This window comes from Epargyreus clarus, unplaced genomic scaffold (genome assembly GCF_041222505.1).
Source record: "Epargyreus clarus isolate Ecla_fem2 unplaced genomic scaffold, WU_Ecla_fem_2.2 ptg000019l, whole genome shotgun sequence".
Taxonomy (NCBI): Eukaryota; Metazoa; Arthropoda; class Insecta; order Lepidoptera; family Hesperiidae; genus Epargyreus; species Epargyreus clarus.
In genome coordinates, this window is record NW_027332227.1 from 14,580,765 (window position 1) to 14,605,963 (window position 25,199).

General features: G+C 38.2%; 1 non-coding gene across 1 annotated transcript; it reads right to left on the reverse strand.

Annotated features, from left to right (window-relative positions):
- Window positions 1–23,920: 23,920 nt before the first annotated feature.
- Window positions 23,921–24,002, reverse strand: TRNAS-AGA (transfer RNA serine (anticodon AGA)). The gene has a single exon. It is a non-coding gene; the product is annotated as a tRNA-Ser (tRNA).
- Window positions 24,003–25,199: the final 1,197 nt, after the last annotated feature.

Genomic DNA, 25,199 nt, shown 5'->3' on the forward strand with positions numbered 1-25,199 from the left:
TCGTCTTCAATCGATGCCATCGCTACAGAATTGAACACCGTACGGATCACCGAAACGTCCCCATATACGCTACCGATATGCGGTCTTCCTGTACAGGCAAACCTACACAGATAAATTGTCAGGTAAACCGTAGTTTGTATGGCGTACTTAAGGCGCAGTTTCTAAATGGCGAATGACGAATAATACGAGTATTTTCTGACTTAATTCATTCATTGATATTGATCATATATCGATATCATTCATATCGACCCACTGCTGGGTAAGGGTTTCCTCTTATTATGGAGCTTTAACCTGTCAAAACTGACATGGCACCCCTAGGGGTTGAATATCTGGGACCAGAATAGGGCTACGGTATGCCCTGCCTGTCGTAAGAGGTGACTAAAAAAGGGGCTTCCGGGGTTGCGGGCATCAAGAGTGGGAGCTCAAACCGTTTCAACAAGCGACCCCGGGAAGGACAGCGGTTTGTGTGGTCGCATATCGCTGTAATCACCGGGGGATGTGAGAGGAGCGTAAATTGCTCCCCCCAGGGCAGAGCCCGATAGAACGCTGCTCCACCAAACGTTGAGGACAGCCACCGGGGGGGTTTTAGTGCAGTAAAAATCCCACATAACCCGGCGTCACTCCCATGGCATCCGGTACATTTTGAAGGTTTCCCCTCGTCAACAAAAAAAAAAGGGGTTGAATATCAAGAATGAAAATCCACTGATTTTGAAGCAAGAGATTTAAAAATTAGCATTGAACTTTCTGATTAAAATAGAAACACTTGTTTCACTGTGTTCGCAAAATCAACCCCTATCATATTTAGGTAAGGGTTGAAAGCATATACATAAAAACATACACCATACGCCTACGTAAGCCAATGTTCAAAGACAAGGGAATCTTATTAAGGATATGTTGTACTCACGACGCGAGCGTGATATTGTTTTAAGACGCTTACCGTTTACACAGATAATAAGGTATTGAAGGGTGCTGTGGTTCCATTGCGGTGGAAAGTTGCGTGTAGTTTTCATTTGTTTAATTTATCCAAACGTTCAAATGGAAAGGCTAGTGTAACCAAAAAAAAATGTGAGCCGTCACGGGACGCCTGGCAGATGTGAAACATCGACATTATTTTGTAAAAGTAATATGCAGAAAAGAAAATATTGGGATAGGAACTAAATATGTCATAATGATAAAATAAAATATTACGATTTTTTTTCCAGATAACGATGACTATTTATTGAATTCGATTGCGCATGGCGACGCGTCGCCACACCGTACACGCTACTGCATATAGACTGTATATATATACCATCGTATAGCGTGGCGACGCGTCGCTACGGCATGCGTCGCCACGCCAGAAATCGGTTTTACGTGCGGCTATAGATGTTTCACATCAATATTCCAAGTCTATTCGAATGACGTAAAGCGTAGGGTTTATGTTTTTCATTCTGTTCATTCTTTAAGTAGTAAATATCAGTGAATAACATTTTATTTCTGTAAATACGTTATCTATAATCGTAAGAACTTTCGGGTATTTTCCACTCCAATACATTTTCCGGATAATTAAGAACGCGCATGACAAAGTTTGAACAATATCGGTAATTTGGCACCTAAATATAGGGCAGTAAGATATTATGTCTTCAGACTCATTTGAAAAAATGTTTTACAGTTTTTTAAACATAATATAGTGTGAACATTGTCAGGAAATTATTTAAAAAAACGTTTATAAACCGAGAACATTTTACTTTACTAACTTAACAAAATAAATTTTCTTTCTTCTACTTACGTTCATAACAACAGAATATTATGTTAATATAGGAATGCCCCGCTAAGACGAGTAGTTTGGATGGTAAATGGCTAGTGCCGCTCGCGGACATCTGTAATAAACCCCAGATAGGATCAGAATCCTACCTGAGGTCGGCCACACATGCGCCGCTACCCCTGAGGACTAAATTGCAACGCCTCGGAATAGTTTGTCTCCCTTGCCACACATGTTAAATTTTCTAACCGTAAATTATAATGAACTTTCAGACAGATCCAATCTTCGTTGACGTATGAAGACAATAGACCTCTAGATACAAAACGTATACCGGTTACGTTTATACCCTGACTTTATATAGAAGCTCCAATACTCATGGTAATTTCTAGGAAGCACTCCACCCTTTAATCTAACTTGCGCAGTTACAACTGACCCGGTTATTACAATTATTGAATGGGATTGGGATTTGATAGTGTGGTTGACAAAAGTTTTGATTGGGTCCCAGATTATGATAACGATAAAACTAAATGAGCTCAAAATTAAGGAGACTAATAGACCGCCTAATTTTGACACTTTTTTTTTTTAATGTAAGAGTAGCAGACGAGCATGCAGTCCACCTGATGGTAAGTGGCTACTGCCGCCCATGGACATCTGTAATCAACCCCAGATAAGATAAGATATTTCTACCTGAGGTCGGCCACAGATGCGCCGCTACCCCTGAGGACTAAGCTGGAACGCCTCGGAAAAGTCTGTCTCCCTTACCACACCCTTCAAACCGGAACACAGCAGCTCTTAACACTGCTGTTATTAGGTAGAAATAGGTGTGGCGGTGGTGCCGCCGGAGTCGAACCACAAAGGGTTCTACCACCTTCAAAAACACATTTTTTTGGAGTAGCAAATAAACTAGCTGTCTGCTGATAGTAAGTAGTCACCCATAGACATCTTTAATCGCTACGCAAACAAAACGTACGTAAAACCCGAAATAGGATAAGGCTATTACTTAGAAGTAGGATCAGAACATAACAGCGCTTGCTTATAAGAGATCTCGTTTCAATAGAATGTCGAATGTCTTTCTTAGCATTCTTTTAAACGGCTTTCTAGGTTAGTTAGTCTCAGGGATAGCAGCGCATCAGTTGGCGAACTTAGATAGGAGTGTAATCTTATCTGGAGTAGATTACAGATTATGAGCGACTGTAGCAACTTAACTAACGGCAGTGATAGCCTAGTGGTTAAGAAACTCGTCCTCTCGATCGAGGGGTCCGAAGTTCAAATCCCAGGCACGCACCTCTGATTTTTCAGTTATGTGCGTATTAGAAATTAATTATCACTTGCCAAACGATGAAGGAAAACATCGTGAGGAAACCTGCATTCCTGAAAGATTTGAAAAAAAAAATCTCAAAGGTATGTGAAGTCTGCCAATACGCACTTGGCCAGCGTGGTGGACTATGGCCTAATCCTTCTCATTCTGAGAGGAGACCCGTGCCCAGTAGTGGGACAGTAATGGGTTGATGACGTAGCAACTTACAATTAGATGGACTGCATGGTCGTTTGCTAAAAACCGAATTTAAAAACTTAACTATCACTGCGTTAGTGAATAACTGAGTAAAACTGTAACATTTTCCGATTTCCAAAGCGAGCTGACACAGGCAGGTAGCTAGGCGGCCTATATCCGCACTTAAATCACTTATAATGCTTTTATCCGACGCAAACGCAATTTGCATGCAATATCGAACCTGCCGCTTAGTCTACATAAACGTGAAACGTACGTACAGACAAGAAAGTGTTTTATATTAGCTTCCCGTGTGTGGATGCATGTATGTGTGTATTCGTGATAAGACCGGGGGAACCATAACCACACCTATTTCTGTCTATTCGCAGCTGTGTTAAACGCTGTTTTGTTAACCGACTTCGAAAAAGGAGGAGGTTACTCAATTCGACCGTATATATTTTTTTTTTTTTTTTTTTTTATGTTTGTTCGGCGATTTTTTCGCGATGCCGCGACCGATCGACATGATTCATACACCATTGTATGCGGCTAGTTTCACAGGGGGTCCCATTTGGAGGAAATTTGAAAATTTCCGCCAGTTTTCCCGGAAAATTGGAAAAACCCGATTTCATATAAACTTGAATAAGTCGAGTGTTTCTTAACCAATTTCAATTTAATTTTTTTCATATGAAAGGGTGTTTCGTTGCGGTACTTTCCTACATTAACATTAGTACGCTCTGATGATTAGAATTTAAGTTATGGGGTGGAACTCATCATCACTACCCCTGCTTTTTACATATTTTATAACAACTTACCTTCTGCCCACTCAATTCTCATGAAACTTAAAATGAACATTGAGTATCTAGGTTAACATGATATGATGGAAAATTTGACCTTCAACTCTTCAACCCTGGTAATGCAGAAGTGCCTCCTGCCTCAACCATACAAGTTAGGCATTTGGAACTTATGGATATTTAATAAAGTCGATAAGTTGAGATATATGATGGAAAATTTGACCTTCTACTCTTCAACTCTGATAATGCAGAGGTGCCTCCTGCCTCAACGATACAAGTTAGGCATTTGATGCTTATGAATATTCAATAAGGTTGATAGGTAGAGATATATGATGGAAAATTTGACCTTCTACTCTTCAACTCTGATAATGCAGAAGTGCCTCCTGCCTCAACCATACAACTTAGGCATTTGGAGCTTACGAATATATGATAAGGTCTTTGAGTAGAGACATATGATGGAAGATATGACCTTCAATTCTTCAATCCTGATGATGCAGAGGTGCCTCCCATGTAAAGTATATAGATTAGACATTTGTTGTAATGAAGTAGCTAGACAGATATATATGATGAAAAATTTGACCTTCAACTCCTTAGATCTGATGATGCGGTACCTCCAGCCTAAACCACATGAATAAGCCATTTAGTGCTTTCACACATATAACTATCACGCAGATAAATGTAATGTAATGTAAAAAATGATCTTCAACTCTTTCACTCTGATAATGCTGGTGTGCTTCCAAGCTAAACCATAGGAGTTAGCCATTTTGTGCTTTCATATATGTATTAACGTCACTAAGCAGACACATAGGATGAAAATTTTGACCTTCAAGGTCTTAACCCTGATAACTTGGACCTTCAAGTCTTCAATTCTAGTGACTCATGGATACTGCTGGCCTAAACCACAGTAACTTGACAATTACTTCTTACAAATATAAAATATGATTAATGAATACGTTGTAGTTTTTCTTAACTATTGAATTAAGGCAAATTGGACCGACTCACTCGCAGAAATTTACCACCTAGTTTGATTTATTTACTTTTCTGTTCCTACCTAACCTAGCCAATAATGTAGTATCCTATATGAGATACTATCGTGTTTCGCCTATAGTGTTTCGTATTGAATCGGTTAGGTTAGGTTGGAACATATAAGACAATGTAAAACTAAGCGAGAAGGGCGCGGTAGCGCCCTGCGAGCGGGTGGGTCCAATCCGTATGAATTCAGACCTTACCTTTATTCATGATCACCTTTATACAATTTTACATAATATTAATACAAACGTTAGCATACCATCACTAAAAAGGGTGAAAAAAAAATTTTTAACAAAAAATAAAACCGACTTCTATGTCACTACAAAGTAAAAAATAATTGAAATAAATGTTGGTTTAGTACATATTTCTGAAGTCGGCGCTCATATTGGACACGCTGTTTACGCCGTTATCAAACGACATATATTGAGCGCCAACTTCAGAAATATGTACTAAACCAACATTTATTTCAATTATTTTTTACTTTGTAGTGACATAGAAGTCGGTTTTATTTTTTGTTAAAAAATTTTCCACTTTGTAGTGTGTGTTATGATGCTTACATATCCGAGACATTCCGGGTTAGTCCTCAGGTGTAGCAGCGCTTCTGTGGGCACTCTTAGGTTCATCCCATCCCATCTTATCTAGGGTTGATTACAGACATCCAGGGGCGACATACCATCCGATGGCGTGTATGCTCGTTTGCTAAAAACCTCCGAATTTAAAAACTTAACTATCACTGCGTTAGTGTATAACAAAGTAAAACTGTAACATTTTCCGATTTCCAAAGCGAGCTGACGCAGGCAGGTAGCTAGGCGGCCTATATCCGCACTTAAAGCAGTTATAATGCTTTTATCCGACGCAAACGCAATTTGCATGCAATATCAAACCTGCCGCTTAGTCTACATAAACGTGAAGTGTTCGTAACAAAATATTTTATAATAGCATCACTTGTGTGAGTGGTAGTGAAATATTAATATCAAAATGTACAACATGTGAAACAAAACCTAATACAATTTACGCAAAAATAAAACGAAAAGAATATGTGGGCGCGCCGGTAGGTAGATCTACAATGGTATTTCGATTCAACTAATTTAAGCAATATTTATAGTTTAAAAAATATAGTTAAAATAATTAAATGAATAAGCGTTAATGCCACCACAGTAACAATAACACCCAAGCAAAATAGCAAACAGTTCAGAGCACCACCGTGCCGTGCCCACTATTGGACAACTTCTAATCTGTTGACAGTTGCGCGCCCCTTTTTTATACCATGATACAGGTAGCCAATTGTTAATACGGAGCGGTAGTTCGAAATTAATATCATGTGATTTTAAAAACGGAATATTTATATATGAAATGAAGCATTCTCCCACAAATAGAATGTATGTATGTGTGTGCATATATGTCCTTTGTACGTATGTGTATTTTAACCACTTACCAACAAGTTATCCTCTATTTAAGAGTTATATTTGAAAAGAAATTTGGTAAAGCTGCTGCTTATTAATCTAGACTTACAAATAGGCTACACATTTGTAAAATAATTTTCTAAAAACATGACCTGCACATTATTTGACTTGTAATGGCCGTCCACGGTCTGGTTGGCACGATTTTTTCCAAAAACGTGCAATTTGTGGAATACACTTCCTTCCGAGGTATTCCTGCAGCGCTATAAAATGGATTTTATCTAAAAGGTTCAAAAAAGCTCATCTGCAAAGCCGATGATGCATTGGTGGCTACGCTAGTGTTGCAAAAATCCATAAGCATATTCTATCAGAAAGTCCGCCTATCTTTAGTAAGTTTAGTTAGCTTAGCTTTTGATAGTTTTCATTATTTTCCCTGTAGTTCCGGGACCAGAATAGGGCTAAGGTATCCCCTGTCTGTCGTAAGAGGCGACTAAAAGGGAGCTTCCGGGGTTGCGGACGGCAAGAGTCGGAGCTCGAACCGCCCGGCCAGCAACCCCGGGATGAACGGCGGTATATGTGGTTGCATACCGTCGTGAACACTAGATGGTGTGGAGCGGGCGGAGCCCGGCGGGGCAACGCGCCAAGTAGACTCCGGTTGAGTTCCGTTGGAGATCCCGGAGTCCTTACGCAGCGCTGAGGACGGCCACCGGGGGGGTTTTAGTGCGGTAAGAATCCCACATAACTCCGTGCCGCTCCCACGGCATAGGTTACCTTTTGAGGGTTTCCCCCTCGATAAAAAAGATAGTTTTCATTATAAAAGAATTAAAGAGTCTAGACTCGTTGAATAAATAGGTCACTATTCAAATGAACTTTAGTGTACAATATTTCATTAAATAAAATTCGCCAGCTTTCATCTGCAAAACGAACAAAACTAGTGAAATATAAAAATGAAAATGTTCACTCACATCTCAAACAAAACCTGATACCATTTACGCGAAAATGAAAAGAAAGAACAGAATCGAAATCGAGAATAATGGACGGCGTTGTGAAAACGAAAATAAACACAGCTTTCAGGTTATTAACAAAGAAACTACGTAGATTTTGAATAATTCACTTTTTATGATAAATTTTTTTAATAGTAGGAAGTTTGAATCTTTATTAGATAGCACAATAATAATAAAATAATACTAAGTAACCTTAAGTTAACTACCGCTACCCCTGAGGACTAAGCTGGATCGCCTCGGAAAAGTATGTCTCCCTTACCATACCCTTGAAAACGGTACACAGCAGCGCCTAACACTGCTGTTATTAGGCAGAAATAGGTGTGGCGGTGGTGCCGCCGGAGTCGAACCACAAAGGGTTCTACCACCTTCAAAATAATTATTATAATTATTATAAATATTGCCTCATATGTAATTCATCCAACTTTATAAGCTATCAATACTGCTTTTTAATATTTATTATTGCTTTTATATGAAACAGTATTTACAGAGCAGTTATACAAAACAGTTGTCGGGAACAAAGAAAGCCGTGGAGTGGTTTATCACGGATTAAATAGCGTGTGAGTAACGATCACGAAACACTCCATTGTTTTCTCTCCACACTTCGCCGATCTTAAGGGCTGCGGCACACTTGCGTTTTTTTATAATATAGAAGTAGCAGATGAGAATGCATTCAACTTGGTAAGAAGCTACTGCCGCCCATGTAATCAACCCCAGATAGGATTAGATATTCCTACCTGAGGTCGGCCATAGATACCCTCAGGACTAAGATGGAAAGCCTCGGAAAAGTATGTCTCCCTTACCATACTCTTCAAACCAGAACACAGCAGCGCTTAACACTGCTATTGTTAAGCAGAAATAGGTTTAAGCTGAAAGGGGCCGTTCAAATATTACGTAAGCAGATTTATTACAATTATTTACCCCCCCCCCCCCATGCCCCTAGTGATCAAAAGTAAGCCAAGCTCTTACCCCCTCCCCATGCTTGCGTTATCATTTTCAATTAATGTATTTTTTTTTTACTTTTATAATTATAATGTTATATTATAATTTAAAAAATGCCTAAACGTATGCATTATTTGCGGGAATCCCCGAAAATGCATTTCGTTTTCAAGCAAAGACAATGTGAGGGTTGCCATTCGTGTAAACAAGTAAATAACTACCGATGACGTAATCATCATCTAGATGATCTAGACGTAATACTTGAATGGCCTCAAATTATCTATCATGAGCTTTTGCATTAAAAAGTAAAAACTAAATTATGCGTAATTATATTTTAAATGCTTACATTACAGCACGAAGTAATGAGTTTCCCCTGAGTTTTTCCATTTTTGCTTTAAATTATTTTCATAAATAACGCTGTTAATTCGCCTGAAACGATTTGTTAATGATACCTACAGACGCCGCGGTCATGCAATGTACCTATAAGTTGCGTATATGCTACGCTAAAGAAATGGCAGTGTGTAGGAGCCCTAATGCACGAGACTTACTAAGTAGCAGAAAACTATTTAATTGAAGTCAGTTAGCCTTTGTAGCAACTTTAATGTGTTTTTTTGAAAAGTATACTGAAAGATAAAGAGAATATGCATTGAAGGAATACTAAGTTGGAACGCCTCGGATAAGTATGTCTCCCTTACCACATTCTAAGAAGTGAAACATCTCAGTGCTTAGTAATGCTGATTTTGGCACAAAATAGGCGTAGTGGTAGTGGCTCCCGAATCGAACCACAAAGGGTTCTACCGTCTTTCTATTAGATTTATTTTATTGTACTCAAGTTCAGAATTAAAGGTGTTATCTGTCTATCTCGATCTCTATAAGTGAATTTTGTAGAGTTCTATTTTCCATAAAGTTTTTTTTTTATAATAACTCGTAACTATATGGAGTTGTGTCTTATAAGATAAGGTTTTGTTACGAGCTAAGTAACCCGGGGTTAGTTTAATTCCACAAACAGCTTCGAGCTTGCATAGTAAGCTCATACATTTTCCTTTTGATGCTGTGGTTGCTCCGTGGCTCTCTTTGTTCTCAGGTATGTACCTAACAGGCTTATACCAATCTAAAATTATAGAAGCCGCAAGATAGATTTAAGCGTTAAATTCACTTCTGGCTTAAGGTTCTGGATTTGGCTCCTGGATAAGCAATAAATGTTCTCATATTTCTGTTTGTATGTTTCCGTGTTTGTGTACGGCGGACAGACTGCTGAGGATTAGTAATAGGGTTCCGTTTTACCCTTTGGGTACGGAACCCTATAAGGCGGAAATAGTAGCAATGAAGATTTCGTAACTATTGATAAGATAAGGTTTATTACGAGCTAAGTAACCCGGGGTTAGTTTAATTCCACTAACAGCTTCGAGGTTGCATAGTAGGCTCATACATTTTCCTTTTGATGCTGTGGTTGCTCCGTGGCTCTCTTTGTTCTCAGGTATGTACCTAACGGGCTTAGATCAAACTAATAATATAACGCCGCAGAATGGATTTAAGCGTAATATGCACTGGCTTTAGTGTTCTGGGTTCGATTCCCAGCCAAACAATGTAAATACTATCACATTTGTCATCTTTAAAAAAACGCTTTCTAAACGCAGCCCCACACTATGATTTCCTGTGTCGTGGGTGCAATGGACACACAAATAACAATAATAATAAACACCCATACATACACGAACACCAAATTACAGACATCCAAATTCATCATTTTGATATCTGTCTGGCCAGGGATCGAACCCGAGTCCCTCTGCCCGTCAGAACAGTCACCGCTCCACCACGCGGGTCGTCATCTTAGTTCGCATATTATATCTTTAGATCATAAATGTCAAAAATAACGTCATTTCTCGTTTTCGTGTGATAGTGCGGCGGTTTCCTGGCGAAGCGTGGGATAGCGTGGTTGCGTTCTGCGACCGCGTTATGCTCGCTAAAGAGGACGCCGAACGGGCCAGGGAGCGCGCCGATCCCGCGCGGAGAAGGAGACGCCGTAGGCGTCGATAGCGCCCACTGGCGCGGTGTCCCTGTAGTTCCGGGACTAGAATAGGGCTACGGTATCCCCTGCCTGTCGTAGGAGGCGACTAAAAGGGGGCTTCCGGGGTTGCGGACGGCAAGAGTGGGAGCTCGAACCGTCCAGCAAGCGACCCCGGGAAGGACGGCGGTATGTGTGGTCGCATACCGTCGTAAACATACATGGTGTGGGAGGAGCGAAAACTGCTCCTCCAGGGTAGAGCCCGTTGGGCATCGCGCTTGGAGGGCTCCGGTTGTGTTCCGTTGGAGATCCCGGAGTTCTCCAACAAGCGTTGAGGACGGCCACCGGGGGGGTTTTAGTGCGGTAAAAATCCCACATAACCCGGCGTCGCTCCCACGTCGTCGGGTACCTTTTGAAGGTTTCCCCCCCGTTCTACAATCGTACAAATAACTATAATAACTTAGCAAATGCCAATTATTTATAAACTAAATACAGCTTACATTTTAGTAATTTGCATAAATACCAAAAGTTCCGTCCCTGAGACTTATCGTATAACAATATAAAGAGTATAAACAGTGGCATTAAAGGTTCCTAATCGGTAGAAGGTACGATACGCGACACGCAGCGCCAATTATGTAAACGAAAGTCTTATTTGTGTAACACTTTTTTACCTGATAGCGGAGGGTAATATTATTCGAGAATATGTATGTCTCATTTTTTGGCCAAAACGATTCGACAAATTCATAATTTTTAACATGTGAAGTGTTAGATTCGTCTAAATTGTGTGACAAAGGCTATATGTATGTTTATTCGGTCCGGTGTTTTGTTTTTATAATATTTCTGTATTTATAAGATTGAAGTAACACATGAGCATACAGTACACTTGATAGTAAGTAGTCACTGCCACACATGGACGTATGAGACCTACGCCTTATAAACAGATTCTTCGCGCAGCCGTGTGACGGCGATACCTCCCCGGTAACAATACTGACGGTCAACGAAAAATACTGACTCTACCTTTTGGCCTGTTACGGTAAACATTTATTATAATACTAGCTGAACCGGCAAACATTATGTTGCCATATAAATAAAAAAATGTTAAGGGTGAACAACCCTATCACTTAGGGGTATTAAAAATAGATAGTAGCCGATTCTCAGACCTACTGAATATGCATATAAAATTTGGTGAAAATCGGTAAAACCGTTTCGGAGGAGTATAGTAACTAACATTGTGACACGAGAATTTTATATATAAGATAGAAGTATCACACAAGTATACAGTTCATCTGATTGTTAGTGACACTCATGTACATCTGCAATCAACTCCATATGAGATAAGAGTTCTTCATGAAATCGGTGCCGACCGAGGGCCAAGCGGAACGCCTTAGAAAAATATATCTCTCTTACCGCACCCTTCAAATAAGAACACAGCAGCGCTTAACACTGCTGTTATTAGCTGGAAACAGGGGTCACAGTGCCGCCGGAGCCGAACGACATGGGGTTCTACCTTCAAAATATGTATGGTTCTCAATTGCTCCATGACACATTTTGATGGTAAGTGGCTACTGCCGCCCACGGACATTTGAAAATAGCCCCAGAAAGGATTAGATATTCCTACCTGAGAGCGGCCACAGATACGCCGCTACCCATAAGGACTTAGGCTGGAACGCCTCGGAAAAGTATATCTCCCTTACCACACATTTCAAAACGGAACACAGCAACATCTAACACTGCTGTTATCAGGTAGAAATAGGTGTGGCGGTGGTGCCGCCGGAGTCGAACCTTCAAATGGGTTGTACCACCTTCACAAAGGGTTCAACCACTTTCAAGATATACAACTTCGTCTGACTTAAGAACATAAGTGATTGATATCTTCAAAATATGTATCGTATATTGATTGCACCACACATACAAATACGACAATTTCGTTTTTACTTGAGAATACCTATCCTAATCTAGTGATTGATAGTGATACCTACCCAATCTATCTGAGACACAGCAGCTAGGTACGTAGCAATCTTGATTAATTATATAGAAAGCCGCTTGTGCCTGGATCCAATTATCAAGGCCTAAATGAGATTAGACGTATACTTCAATGGAGCTTATAACATGTTATTATCCTAATATTAGGAAGTCTCCTCTCAGAAGGGTGGAATTAGGTCATAGCTCATCAAGCTGACTAACTACGGATTGGTATATTTTACATACATTTTGGAATTATTTCTCTTTTAAACTACCTACTCTTAAGTTTGGTAGCTTTTTACGATGTTCTGCTGTACTTTTAAAGTATATGATGATTAAATTTAATACGCACTTAACACTATACATAACTGTGTGGGATTAATAATTATGTCACATTAAGCATATGATTAAATATCGGCAAATAGTACAATACATACCGAATTTCATTACGTGCCTAAGCTCTAAAGGGAATTATCAAATGCCAGCTTTTGCCATTTGACGACTAATGTATGTAATATTTTCTCAATTCGATTTCTCCTAATTTGTTTTTAAGCTGCATAGGACACCTGCATACGGTACTACATAGCTTAACTAACGTTAATTTAAACTGTTTTAGCTTGTGATTTTAGGTTGTTAGAATAAAAACAAACCGAAAACCACAAATCGGTGCGTGTTTGAGCTCGGTCACGGTAGCCTAAATCAGAGGGACTATCCCCATTATGGTGCTAGTCACGTGAGCAAAAGATCCCGATGTAAACATGGATGAACTTTTAGTAGACTTGTGTGGCGTCGCGGCTTATGTAAAGGTGCCTTTCCGCTAGATACGAGTATGTGTGTATCTCACAGCTACAACTAGATTATGTAAGCGTGTCAAATTCACCGAAGGATTGATTGATATTCGTTTAGTTCTATAATCATTATTGATTGGACATACATCCATTACTTACGGACTTTCGGACAGGTTTCTTTTTTTTGAATCGTTATGAAACAGTCACTGTTGTTGTCTTAAAATAGCAACCGAAACTTTTTCGACGTTACAAGCTGTTTTAAAACATCCAACACGCATTCGCCACTAAGGGAGCTAGAACACGAGTGACACTGAACTCACACACATGTGAACGTCGAAAAAGTTCGTCATCGATGTTCGTCATGTCGACGAACATCGATGACAGTAGGTAAATGACAACAGGCGGCGATAATCGACGACGGTCGAATATAGCTAACGTCAGTAGCTGACGGTCAATGACAACAGGCGACCACAGACCGCAGTCGACGACAGTCGTTGTGAAAACAGAGTATTAATTAGCGACGAATTAGAGTTAACAGAATAAACTAGCAGTAACAAATAAAAAGTAATACAGTGTGTTTGGACCCCACGTCAGTAATTAGACAAAAACATGGCGCTCGCAACGTTCCTGCTAGCAACAGCGTTAACGTCAGCAAACTGCCTTTGACATGCAAATGCTGTCAACATCAGCCCTTTTTAGGCCTACGCCACCTTTATACCACACGCATGAAACATGTGTTGATAAAATGTTTGAAAGTTTTTTCTAAGGTCGTGATTTTCATTATTTATAGGATATTAAGATTTACTTTTTATCATCGTCATAAAATCTTAAATAATAGATTTTAGAGACTTTTTTTAAACGTGAAAATTTAAACAAATTATAAGTTACACACATTAAAATTCGGAAAGTTTTTATTAGGAATCTCATTTGTTTTTGTACACTGATAGACTTAACAAAGATTGGAAAAGAGACTTACTTATCTGAGGCACATCAAAATAATTCTCAGGCTTATTTTATCTGGAGCTGCTTACAGATATCCGTGAGCGACAGTAGCTTTACCATCAGGGGCACTGCATGCTCGTTTCCTAATGATGTAGCTATAACTAATCAACTTACTTCTACCAAAGATTAAAATGTAACAATTTCTAGTAGACAAGAATTGGATAGATTCATTATTAATAATGGACTTAAGTAAAGTAAAGATAAAGTAAAGATTTATACGGTTGCAAAACAATTTAATCATTCGCAACTGACGCGTGAATCCTTTGTAATGGAGATTGCAACCAGCTGTCCAGTCCACGCCCACTCCAAGCTCTATTAGCGGTCTGAGTGTGTTAGTTCGCTGTGGTACAAACGGTCCGGTAGCTTGTACTGAGTCACGAGTAACGGTCCAGTAACTTGTGCTGAATATGGTAAGCAATGGATACCTGTGTTAACCGTTACACGGGCTTGTGGTCTTCTTCTTCACACATAAATAAGGCCTTAAAACTGAATGCAATATCGAAAAAATAATTTAGTAGTAGTAGTAGTATTAAACAAACAAACAAAACGCTTTCTACACTCATAGCCCCACACTAGGATTCCCTGTTGTGGGTGCCATGGACACACACATAGACAAATACACAAACACCCAGACCCAGAAGGTGTTAGAATCGTTCTTGGTGCTACACCGGAGGCAACACCGTTTTTTCTGACGAATAACAGCAGTGTCAAGCGCTGCTGCTTGCGGTTTGATGCGTGTGGTAAAAGAGACATACTTATCCGAGACCTGTGACCGACCACAAATAGGACTCTTATAGCAATGTGGTCCAAATGTATGGAATAGTAAAGCGGTAAAAGCCTAAATTAAGCATGTCTACAAAAACAACAATTTAATCGATGACGCAACAAGCAATTGGATCCTTTGTAATGGAGATTGCAACCAGCCGTCCACTCCACGCCCGCTCCCAGCTCTATTAGCGGTCTGAGTGTGTTAGCTCGCTGTGGTAACTTGTACTGAATCACGAGTAATGGTTAACTGTGGTTACAGGCTTGTGGTGTACGTTGTTCACAAAGATTACAGTAATAATATACAGGATATATATGCTCACAAGTATCGAGGGATAACAGAACTTTTCTTTTCCTTGTTCAGAAGGTAGTAGAACCCTTTATGGTTCGATTCAGGTGGCACCACCGCCACACCTATTTTTGAAATGAAATGAAATCTTTATTTGTTGCAATGTGGTTACAATTTGATTGCCTCATAACAGCAGTGGTTAAAGCAGCTGTGTTCTGGTTTGAAGGGTGTGGTAAGGGAGACATACTTTTCCGAGGCATTCCAGCTTAGCCCTCAGGGGTAGCGGCATATATATATAGGTACGACAATATCTAATCCGGTCTGGGGTTGATGATTGCAGATGACATTGAGCGGCTGTAGCCACTTACCATCAGGTGGACTGCATGCTCGTCTGCTACGCTTATATTATAAAAAAAACATACGAACTAACAAGGCAAGTTAAAAAAGCTTGTAATAATAATAAGAGGTAACACTAAAACATTTCCATATCTTTAGCACTACTTATTTCCTCGTTTAAATAAAGTATCGATATTCGATATAAGCGTCGATTGCCCCACTAACGGCCGTTATACCCTGTTATGTGCTGTTATGGCTCGTTTATCGCTATATAACATTAGATTATGTATATTTGATATCGCTAAATAGGTTCAACAATATCGGGAACACGGGAAAATACAAAATACAAACGTAACTTCGAAAATATACTAATATTATAAAGAGGAAAACTTTGTTTGTTTGTTTGATTGTAATGAATAGGCTCAAAAACTACTGGACCGATTTTAAAAATTCTTTCACCATTCGAAAGCTACATTATCAACGAGTAACATAGGCTATATTTTATATGAAATATATTTGATAAATAGATTTTGAGGCGGTACAAAGTTTGCCGGGTCAGCTAGAAAGTTATATAAAAGTTTACTCTATTAAAATAAATTTGGTAATTAGAAAGAGAAAAATACTTTTTAAAGCTTATTATTGATGGGTGCTTCAGTTTTTTATTAAAATAATAGAAAAAATGCAACAATAATACTCGTAATTAATTGAAATTATGAGCTACTTTTGACATAGTAGTGTTCATCTACTTTTGAAACCTTACAACGTTCGTGTAATTGTGGTACTAGTTTTGTTCAGCTACTTATGTACGCTCGGGTGTGTATGTATATTTGAAACCTTAATTTGTTCACCTACTTTTGGAGCTGACTGTACAAAAAAATAACAAAAAAATTCAACCGACTTCTATATACAAAGCAAAATATAATTCATATAAATGTTGGTTTAGTACATAGTTCTAAAGTCGGCGTTCAATATATTTCGTTGGATAACGGCGTAAACAGCGTGTCCAATATGAGCGCCGACTTCAGAAGTATGTACCAAACCAACATTTATATGTATTATTTTACTCTCTTCCTTTGGGAAGTCGGTTAAAAAAATCAAACAATAATAATAACATTCATGATAAAGTTGGTTTTAATATGATTGATCTTGCCTACACAGTTAAGTAAAGTCTAATGCCGTTTACACAACTTCCCGAATCCATAAGCCGAGCAAATAATGTCAGGTTTTACCCGAACTTGCCAACACGGCGATATCAACTCGATCGATCACGTGCCGTCAAACCGAAAATAAACCGGAAAGTTAATGGGTACAGGCTACGAATTTTATTGATAAACAAAAATGTAGTGGCAAGTACAAAAATAGACGCAAAGTAAGTTGAAGTTTTTATTTCTGACTAGACTAAAATACTACCCTCACTTAGCTTTGCAGCAGTAGAAATATCTATAGGCATAGATATTGCTATTAGTAAATAAATAAGCAATATTGCCTATATTGCCTATTAGGCATATTGCCGCCATTTACGCGCAAAATAATATAATGTCTTCTAAACTATATATCCAAATTACATGCTCTAAAGAAAACAACTACCCATAAGGACTTAGCTGGAACGCCTCGAAAAAGTATGTCTCCCACCAAACCACAACAAACAATCCACAAAGGGTTCTACCACCTTCAAAGTTAACAATGGCAGACATACCTCGTTATCACTGGCAAAACAATAACTACTTGAAAATACAAAAAAAAATGGGTCCTCGTACAACCAAATGTTGACAATACCGGTCCAGCGAACATCTTGCTTTGATTAAAAAAGTTCAGGCGGCCGAAACATTTTAACGACGCGCGCAGGTTCTGTCGTAACCATTTTTGACTTTAGTTTTTGTGGTAAAGAAATAATCGATACTTACATTATAATGTCCAACATATTGTTTTTTTTAACACATTAATTTCTAAATACCAATCGGTACCATTTAGCTTTTGAACAATCATTTTTCAAAATCGGTCGTCTGTACCTGAAGGTCCAGCTTCACCTATGTGTAATATGCGTCACATTAACGCGAGAGATCAATAAAAAAGTATATTTTATGAGAAAAACGGAGAGAGGAGAGGGAAGTGGTGTGGTCAATGTCAAACGTGGATAAAACCACGCTGCGAAGTTAGTGTTTCCATAAAATTTAATCTTAACTGTGAGTTATAGCCTTACCACCTGCTACTAACATTTTTATGATTTACGTACTATGTAGAGAGTAAATGGGAATATTAAGCTTAAATTATCCCATAAGTTCTTTTTATAATCTCATCCAATTAGAGGGTACATTACGTTCACCACTTTGTAGGTTATTTCCATAATGTACCGATTTTTTTTCAAAATGCAATTATCATATCCCTCTGGAATAATAATGTTAATAAAGCAATTAATAATAACATAAAAATACGGAAAGCAGTTAATATATTTTAAATTAACATTATATAACTATTTTATTTAGACACGCGGTAGATTACCAGCCAATTTCTATAAAAAAGTGTTGCGTAGTATAACATTATTATTTTAAAGTTTGAAGGGCCTCTAAAATTCCGCACAAATGATTGAATTAATAGGATAATGCCTTGAAAATAACATTATAAATACAATACATAATTACATCAAAAATATTCTGTAACACATTTGAAATGTTTTACCTACATATGCCTATATAAAGACACGCAGTGGCTTGTCTGCCAAGTATTAAATAAGTATTGACAGTACTGTATTTGATAATATTAGCTCGACTTGGCGGAGGCACAGCCGTGCCTCCTGATTACTTCAAAATTCGAACGGCCCCTAAAATTCCGCATCGCGAGTAAGCGGTCCATTCAATCGGGCGAAAGATAACAATCACAATAATACCGCATCCACAATGCAGCCGGGAATACTAACGATTCGCTTTTTTATTCCCATTTTAAGGGTCCCGCTTACTTATCTATTGAAAATCGAAACAAAGTTTGGTAATATTTTGCTCTCAATATGTATATTTATTTACAGTTTCCATAGCTTTTACCATATCAATAGTTTAAAAATAATTGAAATATAAAACTACTTAGTGTATAATGAGATATAATTACAGCGTATAACACTGCTGAGGCAGAAGTAGGTGAGGCGGTGGCGCCGCCAGAGTGGAACCACCAAGGGTTCTACCATCTTCAAAATGATATGATTCTCCTTTGCCACGAATCGTGTCTGATACGTACAATATCTTTAGATATAGTCCCATTATTAATAAATCATTTTTATGCATTTCAACGCCATCGAATTTTTGCCTACCAAAAAAATACATGCGATATTTTCTGCCTACTACAATTTGTAAAATTACAATCTTTACAGGAAAAATTAGGATAGATTTAGTAAATCCTAGCATATAATAATGTTAAAAATTGCAATAAGAAATCAATTCTGTATCTATGAATGGGGTCAAATCGAGATATCTATCGCGTTTTATTCCTCTGATTGCTACGGATATAAATCCTAACCCGTATTCAAATATTTATTCATACAAATAGGAACATATTAATATTTACCGATAGTTGAAATTTATAGCCGCTTTCAATCTTTATTTTAAATTGCTCTACATAGATTTAAATCTGTGCTACCTTGTATGAAATATTTATCCAGATACATCTATTCTAAATAAACGGATGATCTTGTAAAAGTTGTACCTATAATGTAACCAACTTTTAACACCTGACATCTAAATAGTTATTTTTTTTTATAATATAGGAGTAGCAGACGAGCATGAAGTCCACCTGATGGTAAGTGGCTACTGCCACCCATGGACATCTGTAATCAACCCCAGATAGGATCAGATATTCCTACATGAGGTCGGCCACAGATGCGCCGCTACCCCTGAGGACTAAGATGGAACGCCTCGGAAAAGTCTGTCTCCCTTACCACACCCTTCAAACCGGAACACAGAAGCACCTAACACTGCTGTTATTAGGTAGAAATAGGTGTGGCGGTGGTGCCGCCAGAGTCGAACCATAAAGGGTTCTACCACCTTTAGATTCTATACGATCTACCAATTGCAAATTTATTTAGATGTCGTCCTAAGAATTATGTTCACCGAATTTTGCTTTGCCTTTCCAAAATCATCGGAACTTATCACCGCGATCTACCGTCGATCAAGATTGACGATTGATTGATTAGCACAGCCAGATAGAACGAATATTTTAGAGTGTAACTTCTTCCATCATGATCCATCATCAACCCGTTACTGTCCCACTGCTGGGCACGGGTCTCCTCTTTGAATGAAAATCATAACGCCAAAGTCCACCGCTCTGGCGTGCGTATTGGTAGACTTCACATACCTTTGAAAACTTTTTTTTTCAACAACAATTGTATTAAGTTAGAGAAGTGTTAATTCGCCCGACGATGAACCCTTATAAGTTATCTTGTACCTATAATGTATTGTTATGGATACACAGAACTGCTTCCTGTAACAAAATGCGGTGGTACCTCCCCGATTGACGGGTAGTGACTCTAAATCATTGCAAAATTTCATAACTACCGAAAATGAAGACAAAAGCGTTTAAAAAATCTTCTTACACGGGTTAAATTTGAAATGCCTGTAATTTACTCGCTTCAGTAATAACCCATTAGCCCTAAGCCCATTAACCCGTCACTGCCGCGCGCTCAGGCAATCAAACGACAATATTTTTATTCGCCTAATCCTATCTCAAGATTGCATACTACATGCAGCGTCGCAGGTGGATTGGAAATTAATTAACGGGTTAGAACCATAGTATAGCGAAACGCAGTAGGTTACTAGAGGATTACAATTATAAGTTGATGGATTTATTAGATATGTGATAAATTATTTTATAATTATAAGAGTCGATTTAATTCCTGGTGAGCAGTCTAGCAGGGAAGTATATAAAAAGTCAGAAGAATGATGTTTAAAGAATAAGGTGTTAGATTCTCAGAACAATAAAGAATAGAGCTGTTATTGAATGTTTCAAAAATATACTTGCAACACAAGACGAATCCAAAGACAACTTATATGTTTGTACGGGTTAGACCGTAACCGTTTAAATAAACTAAATAAAAGAAAGATAAAATCTTAAAACTTTATATTTCCTTACTGAATATTGAATATTTCCATATTAAACTAAAAATGGGGTGAGTGACGTGCGGTACGCTTAATGAACGATTGCGAACTAATTAACAATTCTAAAGTAAAGCAATGAATGGGTGTAAATTGCTGACACAGGACTGTACGTGCATTGCCCGTACAAGGCTTCTTCTCCATAACGAAACACCTTGTGAAGTGGTGGTAGTTGTATTGACTTTCAAAAAGTGCTCTGTAAAGAACCTATTTTGAATAAAAAAATGATCTGATTAATTTGATTTTAATGTTAATATCCGTCAAGCCATTTGAGCTGTAGGGTGTGCCAAATAATGAGATGTTGCAAACGCTCGAAAAACAATACCCTTCGCAGTCGGTTATAATCACAAATTCACCGAAAGTAGGTCGGAAAATTTTGAATTTTAATTTAGATGACCCTCGTGGTGGAACAGTCACCACACCGGTCTCACGCTTTCCGGGTTCTATCCTCGGCCACACAGATCTAAATGACGAATTTATTGATATTAAATAATTTGGATTTTATTCAGAGACTGGCCGTTTGTTTGTTCTACTATGTATGTATCTATGGCACCCACAACTGAGAGAATCCTGTTGTAGAGTTGAGACTGTTGGTTGAAAGCATTGGTTTTTAGATACCTAGCTGCCTGAACGAAAACGAACCCGGTAACCTCAGGATCCCAGAGCTAAAACCAGTATGATGAACACTGCGTCACGACGATTCATCTCTGTTACAAACTTTACACACACTATTCTTTTTTATTGCACTATTATCAATCAATGTTAGAAGACTTCCCTTTTTCATTCATCAAAAATGTTCTTTTATAGAAGTCTATTATATTCCCCGCCTCGCAAGCCTCGTAACTCAATTTTTTACCTCCTAACTCGATTTACTGACGTTTAAACTTCCCCCGTTTATTCTTGTTTCTTTTACAAATAACACACTTTTATTTCATGATTTTATAGGTAACAAACACGAAGAATACGTATTTAGTGATAACGGAACAGTATTTGTCAATACAGGTAATTTTCTCTATATTTAACTAAATATCACACCAAAAATCTGTACGAGCTTGCCTGACAGTATTTAATACTTGTTCAATTAAGTAATCACCATTTATTCATTTATTTATTTATTCATTTACAGACGACAGAGCACTTAGGTTGGGTGCGGCATCACTACCACAACTATTCCTGGCTTATATCAGCAGCGTCGAACGCCGTTGTTTTAGTGGTTTAAGCAGTGGTAGCCTAGTAGTTGAAACTTGTGGCATCCTAGGTTAAAATCTGTGACTTTTTAAAGATAAGTGCGTATGAGAAATCTATTATTACTTCCTATAACGGCAAGGGAAAATATCGTAAACCTATATGTTCTTAAAGTTCACACTTGGCAAGCGTGGAGGACTATAGCCTAAGCTCCTTTCATTTTGCGAGGAGACCTGTGCCCAGCAGTGGGACAGTAATAGGTTAAAGTCGATACAGTTCCAGTGGGAAGGCAAACTTATACTCCAATATTATATCGGACGGACTACAGAAATAACATTACATATTATCAGATTGGATGTATGCTTGCTTGCTTCCTAAAAAAATTGGAGTCCATTTTAAATTTCATAAATTTATACATATTTATTTCTTCTCGTTATACAAAATAATATTACAACGTTCAATAACAAAAATATCTTTACATGGTTATGTTAACATACTATTTCGTCTATACTGTGGCAGCTACCCCTTTCACAACAAGCTGGCAATTACAAGCTGATGAAGAATAGAGCCTCCTGCTCGCAAATACTACGATCGCGTAAATATAGCCCTAGATTGCTTTAGATATTCCTTGAGCAAATATTTTGCTCATCGATTAAAACAAAGCCAACGATCCTGTTTTTGTCATACGAAGATGACCGAGACTGCTCATGAAATACATAAATATTATACGTTGTTTGAGCTCGCTGGTTTATTCCGAAATAATAATGTACTCACGTGCGCTAGTGATAATAATGAAGGTAAATAAAGTACATAAATACCGTTGAGTGGTGCCGTATGTCTGATTTTCAATTTACTCTTTATTTCGTATTGGAATTTTGGGCAGCCCGAAACTCTGAATATATGTTATACATAACAATGATGAAATGATATTTAATTAAATTAAATATTCCGAAACGAAATGTAACGGAACGAAGCGGAATGAAGCGAAACGAGACGTGACAATACGAAACATAACGTCCAGAAGCAAACTAAATTAAAACGAAATAAAATTAGTAGACTTTTAATTACAATTGCAACTCATTAAAAAACTTGTGAAAATAGCAATATGTATTTAATAGTATATAATTTTTCGGTTTATTAACATTATCCCGTTTTTAACACCACTATTTCGCATTACATAATGTTACTCACATTCTCAATAGACATAAATTCCGCCTTTGTAGTGTATTTTAATACAATAAATAAACAAACAGTAAGCATTTTGCATCTTTAAAATTTTCTCTTTCATCCCTTTTCTCAAATCAATTGTAAGTCCCGACTTAGGTCCGATCAGGAAAATCACTTGTGGAAACTCCCCGGTCCACCCATTTACATACGAGTCCCGAGGGATGACCTGTGGGTAATTGGGGAAAGCAGGGATGAAATGCCGATGAATTGTGGCTTCCAGGGTTCCTCAATCTAGCGTAGGTTTTTTGATAACGTTATGAATCATCTACCCGATATTTCGCAGTTAATGAATTTGTATGTTAAGTAATTGGCCAAGTGCGAGTCGGACTCACACACGAAGGGTCCTTACCACCAAATTTTCATTTATTTTTATTATAGTATCTGTTATATAATAAAAGCATATTTACTTAGAAATAAAAGCATTTTCAAATTTTAACCGTCTAACTGTCACGTTTAAAAAAAACCCTGTGATAGTAACGGACAGACAAACGGAGACTTCGGAATAGGTGTGTACCTGTGTATAATAGGTGTGCCCTATGTGTACGTAAACCAAAATAAATAAAGGCTTTTGTACACACTAGGATTCCCTGTGTCGTGGGTGCCATGGACACACACATAGACAAATACACAAACACCCAGACCCAAGAACAGAAATCTAAATTCATCATTTAGATATCTGTCTGGCCTGGGATCGAACACGGGACCCTTTGCGCGTCATACCGGCATGGTGACCGCTCCGCCAAGTGGGTCGGTCACAAAAAATCGTGTTCTGAAATGTATGGTACTTATTGAAATGAGTCCAACAAACCTAAAAAAAGAGAAACATAACACAATGTCGCAGTCGGTAGGATTCGAACCTACGCTCCCAGAGGGAATCTGATTTCTAGTCAGACGCCTTAACCGCTCGGCCACGACTGCTTGTTTCCAAACCGCCAATAAAGATAACGTTTTGTTTATGATAGCAGCAATAGACAACGAGTATGCAGTCCACCTAAAAGTTTGTAGTTACCAGGTTGCTTGTATCCAATAGTTTGTGGTTAGCCAGGTTGGTTGTATCCACAAGCCAACGACGAGGTTATCTTGGTTTTATAAGATTTAAATAGCAAGTAGCATCCAATCTATCCAATGGTATGTAGTTAGTACCACCCATACCACATCTCTCGCCAGCTTCATCTAGACCAGTGGTTCTGCCTAAAACTGATCACAGTTTGTTTCTGCTCCTAAGAACTAAAATGGTCCACACCCTTCAATTTTGAAGCAACTATTTTGAATTTGCATGGTTTACTGAGAGATAATTAGTTACAAAAATTGATAGAAGATTTGACCCTTACAAACCCATTAATATACCAAATTTATAAATAATACTTTTTATATTTTTTTTTATAATACAGGAGTAGCAGACGAGCATGCAATCCACCTGATGGTAAGTGGCTACTGCCGCCCATGGACATCTGTAATCAACCCCAGATGGGATTAGATATTCCTACCTGAGGTCGGCCACAGATGCGCCGCTATCCCTGAGGATTAAGCTGGAACGCCTCGGAAAAGTCTGTCTCCCTTACCACTTCCTTCAAAACAGAACACAGCAGCAAACACTGCTGATATTAGGCAGAAATAGGTGTAGCGGTGGTGCCGCCGGAGTCGAACCACAAAAGGTTCTACCACCTTCAAACCGTTTCAGCGTATTTCCCCTTATAAAAACTAACGTCACGTAATATCTTACGTTTATTTTGTACGGAACTCAAACTACATTTGGCTGTTTACTTGAAGAATTTTATTCGAACGAATCGAGGCACGTCCTAAGCGAGAATATTTGCCAAAACATAGAAATATATTATTGAATTGGAATTCTTTATTTCTTTCTTTTAATACGGCAAACATACGTTTACTGCTGAAATATCATAGTGTCAGGAATGATGGTAAGAGTAAAGAAATTTAATTGTCATTGAAATGTCATGAAATTTAATACGGGTATTAACTAAAAATGGGCGTATCAAATAGCACTGTAGATCGTCTACTGGGTAGTTATTTTCCGATCTTTGTATAACGATACTCTTCAGCAGCAGCATTCTTGGGACTCTACCGGGAGGCAGTGATTTGGACTCATTGTTTTAT